Source organism: Castor canadensis, chromosome 13 (assembly GCF_047511655.1).
Source record: "Castor canadensis chromosome 13, mCasCan1.hap1v2, whole genome shotgun sequence".
Lineage (NCBI taxonomy): Eukaryota > Metazoa > Chordata > Mammalia > Rodentia > Castoridae > Castor > Castor canadensis.
Genome location: NC_133398.1, coordinates 76,312,322 through 76,328,343, shown reverse-complemented (window position 1 = coordinate 76,328,343; position 16,022 = coordinate 76,312,322). Strand labels below are relative to the sequence as shown.

At 33.9% G+C, this 16,022-nt stretch overlaps 1 long non-coding RNA gene across 1 annotated transcript; it reads left to right on the top strand.

Annotated features, from left to right (window-relative positions):
* Nucleotides 1–6,965: 6,965 nt before the first annotated feature.
* Nucleotides 6,966–14,205, top strand: LOC141415662 (uncharacterized). Its single transcript, XR_012440644.1, has 2 exons — nt 6,966–7,122; nt 13,450–14,205. It is a non-coding gene; the product is annotated as an uncharacterized lncRNA (long non-coding RNA).
* The last annotated feature ends 1,817 nt before the right edge of the window (nt 14,206–16,022 follow it).

The following is a 16,022-nucleotide window of genomic DNA, read 5'->3' as shown; positions in this document are numbered from 1 at the left end:
ATAATGATAACAGAGTTTTTGAAATACATCAATACCCTTATCACACAGTATTTGATACAAAATAGAGGAAGAATTTTTCTCAACTGCTGACTCTAATGATTCCATATACTTGGCATGCATCAGAGATTAGGTGAACAGCTGATCAGAGGAGGAATTTAAGAAGCCAGAAAATTGCATGGGAATTCCAGTCAAAAGACCAAGATTTAAGTGTCAAGTTAACCTCTTATTGGTAGTTTGATACTAAAGAAGTCTTCAATTCTCTAAGTAGTGATTCCCTCAGTTGCAAAATTAGACTAATATAATCAGTTGTCAAGATAGTTTTTAAAAAAATTAAATAAGGTAATATATTACAAATGTTTATTACAAGCCCTATACATACTAGATGATAAAAAGCTTGATGTGGGGTTGATGTATCTCATTGGTAGACAAGTTGGGTAATTATGCACAAGACCCTGGATCAAACCCCAGACACACCTCCACAAAATATTTTTTAGATTAATCTTGAAAATGTTGTGTTATTCTATAATAATTTTGTTTATATAGTAATTTGGGTTTTTCTCCATTTTTTATTTTTCTCATATATTTTTCAGATGACAAAGGACATGCACAAATGCAACTTAAGCACCAACAAATAGTTGAGCAAATAGATTTTATGAGAAACAAAAAGAAGGTGATTCATGATGAACAGTTTCTCCTATAATAATTTTTTCATACACAAATGGCAATAATTCACTATTGACTCAATTATTATCTAGCATTACTGTTAAAAATTGTAGTGTATGTCATAATGGGTATTATGTTACAATGGCCTATTAGAATATTTAACAATCAAAATCTATATTTTTTGTCCAAGTATATACCACAATTGAAGTGTGGGTCATGGTATACACCTTGTCATTCTGTAGTGCCATGTGACAGCTCCCTCTTCTGGCCAACAGTGTATAGGAAATTGCATATTTTATCACACATACCCATTGTGGATCTGTTGTTGGGAAAACATCTAGGCACACACACACACACACACACACACACACACACACACACACACACTACCTGTTTATCCACATACTCACTCCTGTTCCAGATACATAGGCTTAACAAATGCTAAAGGCAAAATGATACATTTAAAAATACCCTTTCCTTGCATATAGCAATAGTATAATTCCAGTAGGCATTAAATATCCACATAAAGATTGATCCCAAACTCTGCCATTGTTTTTTAATTTCATCAAGTTACAAAGCTTAAAAGAATACCATCTACATTAAGTTTAAGTGCAAATGATATTTTTTTAATCTGTCAGATTTTCCTAATTTCTTGAGCTACTAGATCAATATTTAGTAGTTGTCTTCTCTAGGCTAGGCAGTATGCCAAATGCTGTGTATATAGCAATGAATCAACCACACAAAATTCCTGTCTTCATTGAGGTAATATTCCAGTGGGGAGAGATAAACGTTGACATTAATTCAAACTTATCCTCTGAAATATTCAATATGTAAAACATGTCAAATAATTAGCAGTACATCCGGTCACCTCCTGAACGTCATTTGGAAGTGTGAGTTTCTGCATTTGTAACATACATTGTTTATACACTAAATTTGGCCTATTTCTTAACAAATCTGTGGCTCTGTTTCTTATTTCTCCTAATTTTTTAAAATGATTATAAAATACTAATATGAAGAAATATTGTGAAGATCAGATGTGATACAAAAAATATTTAAAAAATCACTGGTATTTATCATACAGGAGTCAGCAGGAGCTACACCTACATGAAGGACTTACTGCTATTTCAAAAACATAGATCCTTTTCTAGTTACCAAAATATGAGTTATTTCTATCACTGAATTTATCATTCTCTTCATTTACAAAGAATTATAGAGAAATACTAAATACAGTATGATCTGTAAAATCCCCATAGGCTTAGAAAGAGCAAGAAAGATCATCAAAACAAAAATGCCTGTGTACAGTCTCTGGCAGGGGCTTGTGTTTAAGGTTACCTTCTGTTACAGCTCAGTTTTTAAGCTACTCAGATTAGATTTTTGAAGACATAAGGTAACCTTTCCAAGACTTTTGAGCTTGTATTTACTAAATCAAGATCTCTCCACAGAACACGGTTTTGTTACCATTCCATTTGAAGCTTTTGTTTATTACAATAGGGCTGAAAAGTGAACACCTATGCCCAAGAACACAAGGGGCATGAGTTCCATAGTCACCAGCTGCTCTTTTTGTTCCTGGTACAGCACACTGAGAAATAGGTGGCCTTGATAGTGACTTTTTTGTTCCAATTAGGGGTTTCTTGAGGTTTCATCGTATGGAATGTTCCAGACAGTAAGGAACAGAGATTTTTGATTAGCTAAGGATACTCTGAACTATTCTTCTCTATATATAGAGTGACTATGAGAGGAAAATAAAGACACTCAAGAGAATATTTGAAGCATATAATGACCAAGTAGTACAGAAGAACAAACACTGGCAAGGTATAGTGAAGGTAAGGTTGAAATGTAAACTATCTCCTAGATAGGTAATTCTGTATAAACAATTAAATAGGCCCACAGAGATGATTACAGCCAGTATGGGAAAACAAATAGTTCCCTTTTAATCTTAAACTTCATTACTGCTGCATTATCCACATATTTCTTCTCTTTTTCCTTCTGCTATTTTCATTTGAAGAGAAATAATTCCAAACAATTTGCAACAAATTTCTTCAAAGTGAGTCAGTATTTACAGTGGACAAATTCTCTTGGCTTTCAAACTTCTCAACCCATTACTAATGAATGTTTCATATGAATGCCATGCAATTGCACTAAATTTTTTTTTCTTGTTTGAAGAAAACCACTGTTTTAACTTTATATTTTTAAGAGGAGTCTAAAACAGGAGTTGGAGATAATTGATAGAATTCTGTATCTTTTCTAGTGTCAACAATGATACTTGGGCCTCTGGAAAAGAAAAGACCTTTCATAACAGAAAGTCACTCTTGAAACCTCCCACTCTGTGCCAGTAACATGTTGTAAGGCATATGATGCCCACAAAAGCAGTAGATGGGAAGAATCAGACAAACTTGGTCTGGGGAAAATCAGCTTTGCTAGTTCTTGATAATCTCCTATCAGTCATCATGATAAAATGACTGGTACTTCTTAATTAAAATTTTAATTTAAAATACTTCTTTTAGAACTACAAACTTGGCAAGTTTTCTCTTGAGTTGCCTTTCAAACTTTACTTTGGCCCATTGCTTCTATAACAAATTCACACAAACTTATAACACAAAAGTATTATGTTAGACTTCTGCAGGTCAAAAGTCCAAAAGCAGTCTTACTTGACAAAAATCAAGGTGTCAGTAGGGTGACATTCCTTTCTGGAAGCTCTCAGAGAGAATCCATTTCCCTGTCTTTTCCACCTTGTAAAGCTGCCCTTACTTACTGGTTTATGGCCCTCTTCCTTCACCTTCAACACAGCACATCTCTGACCTGCTTCTGTGGCCACAACTCCTTCAACTGTCTTCTTTTTTAAAATTTCCTTATTCATATGTGCATACAATGATTGGGTCATTACTTCCCCCTCCCCCCATCCCCTCCCTTTCTCCCCACCAGCTCTCTCTTCCCCCCACACCCTCTCTTCCAAGCAGAAACTGTTTTGCCCTTATCTCTAATTTTGTTGAAGAGAGAGTGTAAACATTAATAAGGAGGACCAGGGTTTTTTGCTAAATGAGGTAAGGATAGCTATATAAGGAGATTTCTAGTATTGCTTCCATGTACATATGTGTTACTTTCTAAATTGATTCTTTTCGAACTAACCTTTTCTCTAGTTCCTAGTCCCCTTCTCCTATTGGCCTCTGTTGCTTTAAAGTTTCTGCATTAGTTCTTTTGCATTGAAGACATCAAATGCTATCTTTTTATTATTTGGAGGAGGGTTACCTACCTATCCTCATACCTCCCTTGTGTGTACTTGCCTTATCATGTGATCAAAGTCCCATCCCTTGTTGTGTTTGTCCTTGATCTAAAGTCCACATATGAGGGAGAACATATGATTTTTGGTCTTCTGGGCCTGGCTAACCTCGCTCAGGATGATGTTCTCCAGTTCCAACCATTTACTTGCAAATGATAAGATTTCATTTCTTCTTCATGGCTGCATAAAATTCCATTGTGTATAAATACCACATTTTCTTAATCTATCTGTCAGTAGTGGGGCATCTTGGCTGTTTCCATAACTTGGCTATAATGATCACATTAAGTTAACTAACACTTATGATGCAGGTCAATTCTCTAACTTAAGGTCAGCTGATTAACAATATTAATTCTGCCTAAAATTTTGCTCTCCCTTGCCATGTAACCTAACACAATTACATATTTAATCATAAAATTAAAAAGAGACCAAGTTCTGTAGACCAGGTTCTAGCAATCAAGACACAACAGGGGACCACCTTGGGGCATTACTCTGCCTATAACAGAGACCATGGATGAGAAGTACTTAAATGAATAAGGTCAGTTTATGGATCCATATAGAAAAACTTCAGTTAAAACTGAAATTTGCCTTTAGATTATGGAGTGAATAAATTGTTTATTTTGGCAACTCACTAATTTGATCAAATGCTACAGCCGAATAGGTCACCTTTTTATCAATACTCATTCAATCAAACATAATTTTTAACATTCCACAGAAATTCACTTTTAAATTTTGAGGCCACAATTGATTTAAATAATCTTTTACTATCGTAAGAACAAGTTCACATTATGATAAAAGCAATATTTGAATAGTGAAAATTTTATTTTTCTGCCCTTGTTCCTATACCATCGTCTCATGCCTTTAGGCTCTGAAGAAGAGAAATGAGGAACTTGTGGAAGAAAACAGAAACCTCCTTCACCAAGCAGACCAAGAAAATGAGAAATGGGAGAGAGAAAAGGTAGGCTAAACATGTGCTTTACTAGTCAGAGTTTAGGCCTGGCAGAGATCTCTTTTTGTTGTCTGTTTTTGTTGCTTTTGTTGTTGCTGTTTTCCTCTATCACTGTGCAAAGTTTCATTTCTAGTCTCCCATTCTTCAACAATAGTTTATAAACCAAAGTGCTGGATTTTGGGGGCTATAATGAGAAATAATACAGGATGAAGGCATAAGAATGTACAATTTCAGTGCAATAAAGGAATAATCTTGAGAGATATTTCTGGGCTATTAAGACATCAAACTCATCCTGGAGAAGAAACACACACACACAAAATGACAGATTGAGGAATAATTTCTTAGCACATAGACGCCTGGGCTGAGTACCAAATCAAAGAAAGTAGGAGTGAGACTGTGGGTAGATTATAGCAGGAAAGCCAAGTCTAGAAGAAGCATGAACAGAGACCACAAATATGATAGAGCTGTGTTAAGAATCTTTGAAAACTGAATTTTACCTCCTTAAATTTAAATTGGTTAAGAATCATTAATTCTGTTTGGAAAAAAAATAGTGACATGCTATGACATCATTATTTAGAAATATGTATGTTGCAGACTTGGCTTCTGGAAACTTTTACCCAGAAAATGAATTTTCTACACAGCCATCATTCTCTAAGTAAGTAATTTATCACCCCGATGATGTAGTATTATTATTACCAGTGGGCTTACTTATTCGTGGTGTTTCTGGTATTCCTTCTGTATTTCTCTGCAGAGATATATAATCAGCCTTATATAAAAGACCAGAGTCCTCTTCCCTGAATATCTAGAAAGGTGTTAAATTACTTCTATCTGAAAAATATCCTCTTTTCATTTGCATAGAAGCACATACACATGCTCACCCACAGGCACACACATGGTCATAAAAGCCTTGCTTTACTATCATACCCATCAGATCCACTAGGAAGTAAAGACTTTTAAATGTGACTAGTGTATCAGAGTAATCACCTCATGAATGATAGCTATAAAGACTGAAATAAATAAATAATAATAAACAACCAAATGAGCAAGGATCTGTTTGAAGGCTCTGGAGAGTAAAAGAAAGCAAAAATATTTTGAAGAGTACTTCAAAAAAAATGAGATTTCCATTTTTGCTGCTTAGACCTGTGGGAGACCCCAGTTGTAGCAAGGCTCTGGGCAACTAAATCCATCTAGAAATCTCACCATTTGTGTGGCTCGAGGAAACAGAGAAGAGAGACCAAGATGCCTCTGGCAAGTAAAAAATGAGGTGGAAATTCCAGAAGGGAGAAGTCAAGAGCAGGGAAATCCAATTCTGTGTTCAAATTTTGCCCAAGAGACTCCAAATGCCTTTGTAAAGATGCAGAGGGCTGCTGAATGGAGATGTGGCTTCCTCGTCTGGCAATTTAACTTTAATTAACTTAATTGATTTTTAAAGGATAAAGTCAAAACTCTTCCGGGAAATATAAGATTTAAAGCAACAGAGGGCAATAGGAGAAGGGGACCAGGAAAAGAGAAAAGGTTAGTTCAAGAAGAATCAATTTAGAATGTAACACATATGTACAGGAAAGCAATGCGAGGAATCTCCTGTATAGCTATCCTTATCTCAACTAGCAAAAACCCTTGGTCCTCTTTATTAGTGTTTATACTCTCTCTTCAACAAAATTAGAGATAAGGGCAAAACAGTTTCTGCTGGGAAGTGAGGGGGAAGGGGGGTGCGGAGGAAAGGGGGGAGAAATGACCCAAACATTGTAGGCACATATGAATAAAAGAAATTAAAAAAAACACAATATTCCCAATGAACAGGACATCTAAAGAACAAGATAAACAATGTATTCTTACAAAATACAATCAGTTCACAGATGAGCCAAATGTGGGAATGAAAAGACAAGGGTTTTAGAGCAGCTATTATTATTATTATTATTATTAAATGTTTTCTTCTTTTAGTTGCTGGTGAGAGAGAGAGAGAGAGAGCGAGAGAGAGAGAGGAATAACAGTTAAGATAAAAAAAAAGTATGAAAAGGAATCAGAAGTATGACAACTAATTGTAAAGATCATTTCTATTCCTTTTCTTCTTCCAGACACCCAAGAACTGCAGGAAATCATAGTGGATCTGGAAGAAGTCCAGGAACATTTAAAACTTGCATATGGCCATCAAAAGGCAACAGGGTCCCCTGAGAAGATGATGTTCTGGGATTTGGATGTAGAAACAGAACAAGAGAGAGAAAACAAACTTGGAAAAGTAATCTTTTCTCATGGCTTTAGAATAACTATCATTGTTTTTAAAAACATTAGTCATCCTCTAACTGAATACTTTCCTTAGTTTTGAGTTGGTAATATGAGGCAGTCCATAAAAAATTGAAACCATAATGTTGCTTGACATTCATATGGATTGTTTTGAAGGTGTTTATTTGGTCAATATCCAAATCCATATATATAATTTTCTTTCATAGGTCTATTTGTTCCCTCAAAAAGATCTTTAAAAAGGTACCTGCACAATGTCATGCTGAGATGTAGGTTCTGGCTGTTAGATAAAACACACTGTCTAGATAAATAATTCATTAAACTCATATTGCCTCAGAGCTTGAAAATCCTCAAAATTATAGATGCTATTTCTTCTTCTTCTTCCTTTATTATTTTTGGCAGTATGGCGTTTGAACTCAGGGGTTCACGATTGCTAGTCAGGAGCTCTGCTACTTGAGCCATGCCCCCAGTCCTTTTTGTTCTGGTTATTATTGAAATATGCCTGAGCCAGCCTAAACAATACTCCTTTTTATGTTTCCTGCCATAGCTGGGATGACAGACATGCACCAACTATGCCCAGCTGTTGGTTAAGATGGGGGGGGTCTCACAACTTTTTTGTTCAGGTCAGCCTTGAACGGCTATCCCCCTGATCTCAGCCTCTCAAGTAGCTAGGATTATAAATGTGAGCCAACAGCCAAAGTTTGATGCTATATCTTTGAAAGGGGAGCTCTATTCTCTTTGAATTTTGAAGAAAATGGTCAGACGTGTATATTTCAATTAGGAGTTTTAAAGAATCACTTACTGTGACTAAGTCAAAACATCATCTTGGGTAGTAATGATTAGAGCTAATCCTGTGTAAAACAGCAGAGAAATAATAGATTAAAAGAAAAAAGGTTATCATTGTCTATATTATAAACTTTGAGTATCATTTTCACAGCCCAAGTTTTGAAGCCTAAAATATATATATTATAAATTATAGTATGTAATATGTAAATATGTGTGTACATACGAAGATACATGTGTATGTTAACAATCATATTACTTTGTAGGGGCTGTCTCCTAGCCACGTATCACACATGTATGTGCTCTTAAATAAGCTACGAGGTATTTTGGATTCTTTAAATGGCTAACTTCTATACCATGCTATAGCTGGCACAGCTGGCCATGGGGAGCAAAACCAAGCTCCAGAAACACACAGGGCTTTTTCTGCTGCTATGTGACTCACTCCTTATTGCTCCTCTGCTCGACTCCTGCTCAAGATTCATGTCCAAGTGCACTGTGTTGGCTTTTACCTAGGATTGACCCACCCCGAAGCAGAGATACACCTGGTTGGTCCAACTCTACTCACGAACCCCAGTCTTTGGCTTTTAGGACATTATTTCCTTAAGGGTGAGACACTGGTCTTGACAAGCAATTCTCAGTTCTGGGTTGAACTAATCCCTTTCCATGGCCCACTCCCCTGAACACCCACACCCAAGTCCACATCTACACACACACATACATGCACATACACATATATACACAAAATACATACGCACATACTTTTTTAGATAGGAGATAAGGACTCAGGTTCCTACAAGTATATTTTTTATTTTTCTGTCTTTTATTTGTTTTGGTTTCTTGGCTTTTGTTTGTGACCCTGGGGACTGAACTCAGGGCTGAACTAAGAACCTCAAATTCTACCTGTCAAGCTCTACCTCTTAAGCTGCACCCTAGTCCTTTTGAGTGGTTGTTTGTTTTTAGTTTTGTTTTTCAAATACTGTATCTTACTTTTACCTGGGCTTTCCTAGAACTGCAATCCTCCTACTTTTACATCCTAAATACCCTAGGTTGTTTTCCTTTTTTTTTCAGCTGCTTAGAGTCAAATACATAGTAGGTGAAGAAGGCACAGTTGGTGGCTCAGGCATGTTGTCCCACTTGTCTCATCACTACAGAATATAAATATAGACTACATTTCATGGTAGAACAAAATATTTCTTAGACCTATAAGAGCGATTTTCTCTCACTTTTTAAATTTGGAAAATAGTTGGTAAAAATTATATGTAAGTAAGAAATATATATTTAGAACAGATCATTTCAGAATTAAAAAAAAACCTTTTAACTTAATGAGATGATCTGTTCAAAAACAAGAAGCTGCATTTGATGAGAGAGAGAGTAAGAGAGAAAGAGAGAGAGAGGAGAGAGAGAGAGAGAGAGAAAGAGAGAGAGAGAGAGAGAATTATTTTTATTCCCAGTTGCACAAGACAAAGTCAGAATGATGCAGTTGGTGAAGCCAGAGGCAGTAACCTCCTATATCAAAGTTATTCTTTAAAAGTCCTGAAAACCTAGTAGGACATTTCAGCTACATTCTCTTCTTCTTTGGATATGTTTTCCTTTAATCATTAATATTACAATTGATCTTCCATTACTTATATAATCTTGGCCTTTACTGATGAAATGTAATTATTACTTTCTAAAATTTACCATTAATTCCCATGCTATAATTAAGTTTTAAAATTTGTTTCAATATAATAAGTAATAATTGTACTTGTTATCACAGTCTTCTTAAATTTACATTCTTGCTTATAAGATTATCATCTGTAAGCAATGTCTTAGTTATAACCTCAACAGTTCTGTTCCCATGACTTACAGTAGTGAATGACTGGGCTTATAATAGCTCTTATGAGAATGTTTCCCAGGCTGGAAATGTGAGCTGAATATAGAGATTTATCTCTAATATAAGCACAAACATAAAATACAAGGTAAAAGTTTGTGAAAATAATCACATTAAAGCTGCTGGTATGATATTTGTTCTACAAATGAATTTTCGAATGAATTAAATATTTATGTTTTTAAGCACTGAAATAGCTGATAAGTTACCACGTAGGAAATATTTCAAAATGACTTGCAAATTAATGAGTTAATAAAGCTAAAGAAACTTATGCAAATATTCTGCAAAGCACTTATCTTTTGACTTTTCCAACTTTGTAAGAGAATTAGTTTTATTAAAAAAATCAAATGAAAAAAATAAGCAATATTAAATATGAATTTTAATTTAACAGACTTTATTCCCCATTTCTATGCTCTAGTTCCACCGTTCATTTGAACACTGGCATTTCATAGCAGCAAGTGCAACTAAGAACAAGTGGCTAAAAAAAAATCACTGGACCGAAATAAAGTGTCACCTGTAAAAGTACATGTAACTGAAGGAATTATGAAGAATATGGCTCCCCTTATTTAGATTATGTTATGATATGTGGGGCATTTTAGTATGCATTCTGGTCTTGAGTTAGTGTTGGGTGTTTTTCTTTTATCCCTCAAAATGCATTATAAAATTTCTATTTTTGTCTGACATATATAGTGTTTTTTTGACACTTCATAATTTCCATTTTCAGCTATTTGAAGACCATAAATTTTTAAAAATAGTGAGACATATTTTAAAATATTATACACTAAATTTAAATATCACTTTTTGTAAATTTTGCTTAGATAAGTGGGTGATCCCTTGTTTAAGTAACCTGTGGCCATCTTGTTTTTCTTTGTCATTGTGTTATCAAAACTTCTTCAAAATAGTATGTTCTCCCAGTCACCTTTATACTCAGTGCTTAGTAGCTAGCTAGCTGAAACACTTCTGAAAACTTACCGCTTCCATGCAATGTATTTCATGTGTCAATTTCTAGAATTCTACAGCATTTTGAGTTGATATTGGATTCTTAAAAGTTCCAGAATTATATATCTACATGTACATGTTATATTTCCTCCAAGATTATTCTGGTATGTGCACAAAAATGTTAAAGTATGTATCTTTTGCCATTTTTCTTTGTTTCACGAAGCAATTTTGCAATTATAATTTCAGCATTCTCATGCACAGTTCACGATGTACTATTGCTCCATTCTAATAATCAGAGTTTTAATTCATTCTTCACAGTATAATTTATTGCTTAAAACCAGAAATTATTTTTTTCTTTAATCTTTTTCAGTACATTTTTATCTACACTTGGGTAAAAATTGAGTGTCCTAAGCCAAGCCCATCATGACGCATGGAACATGACCTCAGCTTCTTGGGAGAGTTCCTTGTTATTTCTCTGATTTCCTCAAATTCAAATATGTCATAGTCATTCTCGTGTGAACTGTCATTTCATGTCAGATTATGACAATGTCATCTACAGCACTCATTTTTTGCTTTTAGAAATGGTGGTTTCATTTTAATCAGATCCTAGAGCATGTTTTATCTAGGTATTCACATCTTCTAAAAAATAATTATTAAAGCATATGTCAGTGAATTTTTATGCAATTTAAAATTTATTCCTTCTTTTCTATAACCTATTTGTAATGGATCCCTTTCCTGAGTCCTTGATAATTACATTTCTTTCCAATATTTCCTCACAGAAATTACTAATTTCTTACAAATTAAAATATGTTGATAGAAGCTTGTATCAACATATTTTAAAAATACACATGAGTGGATATTTCCTTTGTATGTTTTTTGTCAACTTCAAAAATATGTATGAACATGCCTTATGCTGTGATCCTAGCACATCCTGTCACATGGAAATTTGGCTGTTAGTTTTGGGATTTTCATACTGAGATCTGGACCATTCTCTATTTTTTATGCTTTCCTGAGCATGTTTGTGTACACAACAGAGAAGGTCAACTAAGTCTAGTCTGATATTATACGCTGCCAGGGAAAATAATTTACTTTTTCCTTATCAGTAATGTGTTTATATGGCCAAATTTCTTATGAAAGTTAAAATGGAGTGTATTTAAGTTATGCCATCTTAATTTAGTATATCTGTGTATGTTTCTGCATTGATTAACTAAATGAATGAAATTTGTTACATAGTCTCACTAAAAAAAAAGAATATGGCTCCCATTGGTTTTAAAATAAATTACTGAAAATCCTACTAATATAGAAGTTACTAATCTACTAATACAAAATTTATTAACAGTCTATGAAAAATCTACCAGGATACAACAATCATCCTCAAACATTTGGCCCATTAATTAAAATAATTGTTCTTGTGTTCTTTTGGGGAGAATAATTTCATTTTAGGAGACATGACTAATTCAATAGTAGATCAGATGGTATTTTGTTTTCAGAATATTTATTGATTGCCAAGACATAGGAAACTAAAGGAGTAAGTGTCTTAAAATTATTGAAAATGAAAAATCTTCAAAACCACTTTCAAGATTTAAAATACTTGAGATTTGATTGCCACTGCAACAGTATTAAGAAGTGTGAATTTCATGAGGTAATTCAGTTACAAAGGCTCCACCATTATGGATGGATTTAACACCTTAATAAAAGGATTTTCAGGAATGGGGTCTCTCTCTTGCTCCTCTGTCCTCTAACATGGGATGACATAGTCAAACAACTGTCTCCAGGTGCTGGTCCCTAGATCTTGGACTTCGCAGCTCAAGAACTATAAGAAAATAATTTGTATTCATTACAAATTATCTGGTCTCAAGTATTGTGTTGTAACTGCACAAATTGGAGTAAGAAAGATGTGCTTAGGTATCCACTTAATATATATTTATTTACTAAGCTAATCTTGTGTATTCCTTATGTACATTTTAGCTAATGTTTGTTTTTGTTTACCTCCTTTTACATTTTGCCCATTTAGAATTCAAGTAGAATTTTTCTCTGAAGCATATTTCCAAATAACTTTTAAAATTCTGTTTGGGGTGACCGGGCTGTGGCTCAAGTGGTAGAGCAATAGCTAGCAAACTCAAGGTCCTGGGCTCAAAAGTTAAGTACCCAAGGATGTAGAGAAGGGTGTAAGAGTATGAATATAGTGGACATACTGTGTAAACATGTATATAAATGGAAAAATGGTGTCTGTTGAAACTACTCCAGAAATGAGGGAATGGAGATAAAGGAGAATGATGGAGGGGGATAATTCAGCTGTGACGTATTTTTAAAATTTTTGTAAATGCTACAGTGTACCCCCACCCAGCACAGCAACAACCAAAAAGGGAGAACAAAACCCAGTACCACCACCAAACAAAAGGAAAATCTATGTACGGTATCTTCTAACTTAATTCTTAAAGATACTTCCTCCCCTCAAATTAGTACCTGTTTGCTTGAAAAGATTAACGTACGATAGCAGCATACCCTTCAACTTGTAATGACAAACCATTTTCTGCAGCATTTTTGGAGCAGTTCATGAAAAAAGTACAAAACACGTGTCAAAATTTGTTTATGTAGCATTTTTACATGATATACTTTTTATAAGTGCATTTTACTACTGCTTTGTAGAACAATACTTTTGCTTAACTTTGTAGATTAAAAGACAAAATATTATCAGCCAGAAATTAAAACTAAACTTTTATTTTTCTTTTCCAGACTTTTACCACAGTGGCAGAAGGGAAGAACACAGTACTTGAGCAACATATAGAAGAGGCCTTAGTTATACTGGACAAAATGTCCCAGGCCTTGTCTAAAGGAGACAGAGCTGTTACAGAGATTTTACAAATTGAAAATGATCCAAGGAGATTGAACAGCTCCCAAGAAACAATGAATCAATTGCTGAAAATTTTAGTAAGCACAGGAAAAATCAAGAAAATATTCCAAATCAATCTTTGGTAATTAAGGACAGGAGAGGCAAGAATTTTTATCTGTTCATTGTTTTTGTTGCCTCATCCTGTTTACAGGGTCAAATGACTCACCAAACTAGAATAAACCAGAACAGACAAATTTTAACTAAAAGAATGCTGTGCTATGAATCAACACCAGTGGTTTTCAAGCATTTTTTAAAAATAAGTTAGAGGCTTCTATCTTCAAACAAAATCTTTTCTCTAAAACTCAAAATATAAAACACATTGAAACAAAGCTAGTATTGAAAAACTCAGATGCCTTGTTTCTACAGGGTTAGAACAATTTGAGCTCCAGAAGAGAGAAATGATTGAAAACTCCTCGACAAACCAACACTTCCAGTACTCTGCAAATTTCTCACGTGGTCCAGGAAGAACAAAGAGTTAATGTGACATTAGCTGCAGCCATATAATTTGTGAACAGTGAACCAGGGTCCCACAATTTCCCATATGGTCAAAATGACATTTATTTCAAAAATCTCAACAATAAAAATATTGTAAAATAAAATCAATGAATTATTTGCTAAAATATGGTATGTCTATATGTATTTTCAAAAATTGTCCAATGTGTGACAACAGAAAAAGTATAGTGCAGTTTTAATACAAAAAACAAAGTTTTTGACATCCCACATAAGAAAAAGTTAAATTTTAGAAAAGAATTTGACATTTACAAAGTGTGAATATTTAGCTGAAAAATGTCATGGAAATAAAAATTGTGTTCCAATACTGCATAACTAAATCAGAAGAAAACAAAGTAGTTCCCTAAAGTTACATGGATTGAAATTATATAACCTGAAATTTCTATAGCACAAAGAGATGCATCAAACATGATTTCAAGTCATTTGTTTGGATTTATTTAAAAATTTACAATTCCAGGTTTAAGGTTTATATAAATAAAATGCAATTAGTCTGTTTTGCATGTACATTGGATTGGAGGATGATAAGATTTCAAGCTACAATAATCTGTAAATGATGTCTAATCCAATGACTCCTGATTCTTGAATCTTTCTCAATATTTCCCAGCCAAATACTTTAGTACTTGCCAAAATATTTCTAATAGTGTAATAGAATAGTAGAGTAGAGTTCAAAGTCTCTGTCAGTGAAATGATCTAATCTTAACTTTTATCAGGTCCATATTATATACCATGACATTCCAGCTGCACAGCAAAGAATCCATCAGCTGCTCACAAGAAATAATATCAATAGGTCTGGTCTCAAGAAAGCAGATAATCACATAAAGGCAAACACTTTGCAATATGAAGCATTCTATAATGCTATACCAGAGAATTTGCAAAGGTACTTTAATGAGTTATAAACTGCTAGAAACAGAATACTTGGACTTATTTTTTTATCATTCACTAGTAAATAAAACCATTGATTTTTATATAAAGTCATTGCGTTCAACTGATCCTACTTTGTTGAGGATTTTCATAAAGAAGAGAAAATTTAATAACATATTTGAAAGTAAAACAAGAAGAGAAATAATATTTTGAGGCTTGAGTTATATTCCTCTACCTATTTATATGCATGGACAAATTTCCTGTAGCATATTCTAATTTATTTAGTTTGATCCTTTGTAAATATTAACTTTCTTGATGCTATGATTTTATTTTTAAAAATTTGCAATTTAAACTCATGACTACTAAAAGAATTGGCTTATCATTGTATATCTAAAGACATGGAAGTGTTATTTCCTAAGAAATAATTAGACTCAAACCTTTCCGAAACATTTTGTTTAACACATTACATTACCTGATGCCCAGAATGCACTTGCTCCAATATCCAAATGTATCCATTTTCACTACTAACATCTTAGGAACTTTCTAAACTATGCTGTTGATCATTTTGTGATAATTTTTTTCAGAAGTCCTTTAATGACCAGCACTCATTTTAACTATCAAGACTTAAAATGTCGATACTCCCAAAAGTAATGTACATATTTAATGCAATTGCCATCAAAATTCCAATGACATTCATTAAAGAGATTGAAAAATCTACCGTTAAATTTATATGGAAACACAAGAGGCCACGAATAGCCAAGGCAATACTCAGTCAAAAGAACAATGCTGGAGGTATCACGATACCTGACTTCAAACTATATTACAAAGCAATAACAATAAAAACAGCATGGTACTGGCACAAAAACAGACATGAAGACCAGTGGAACAGAATAGAGGACCCAGATATGAAGCCACACAACTATAACCAACTTGTCTTTGACAAAAGAGCTAAAAATATATGATGGAGAAATAGCAGCCTCTTCAACAAAAACTGTTGGGAAAACTGGTTAGCAGTCTGCAAAAAACTGAAACTAGATCCACGTAT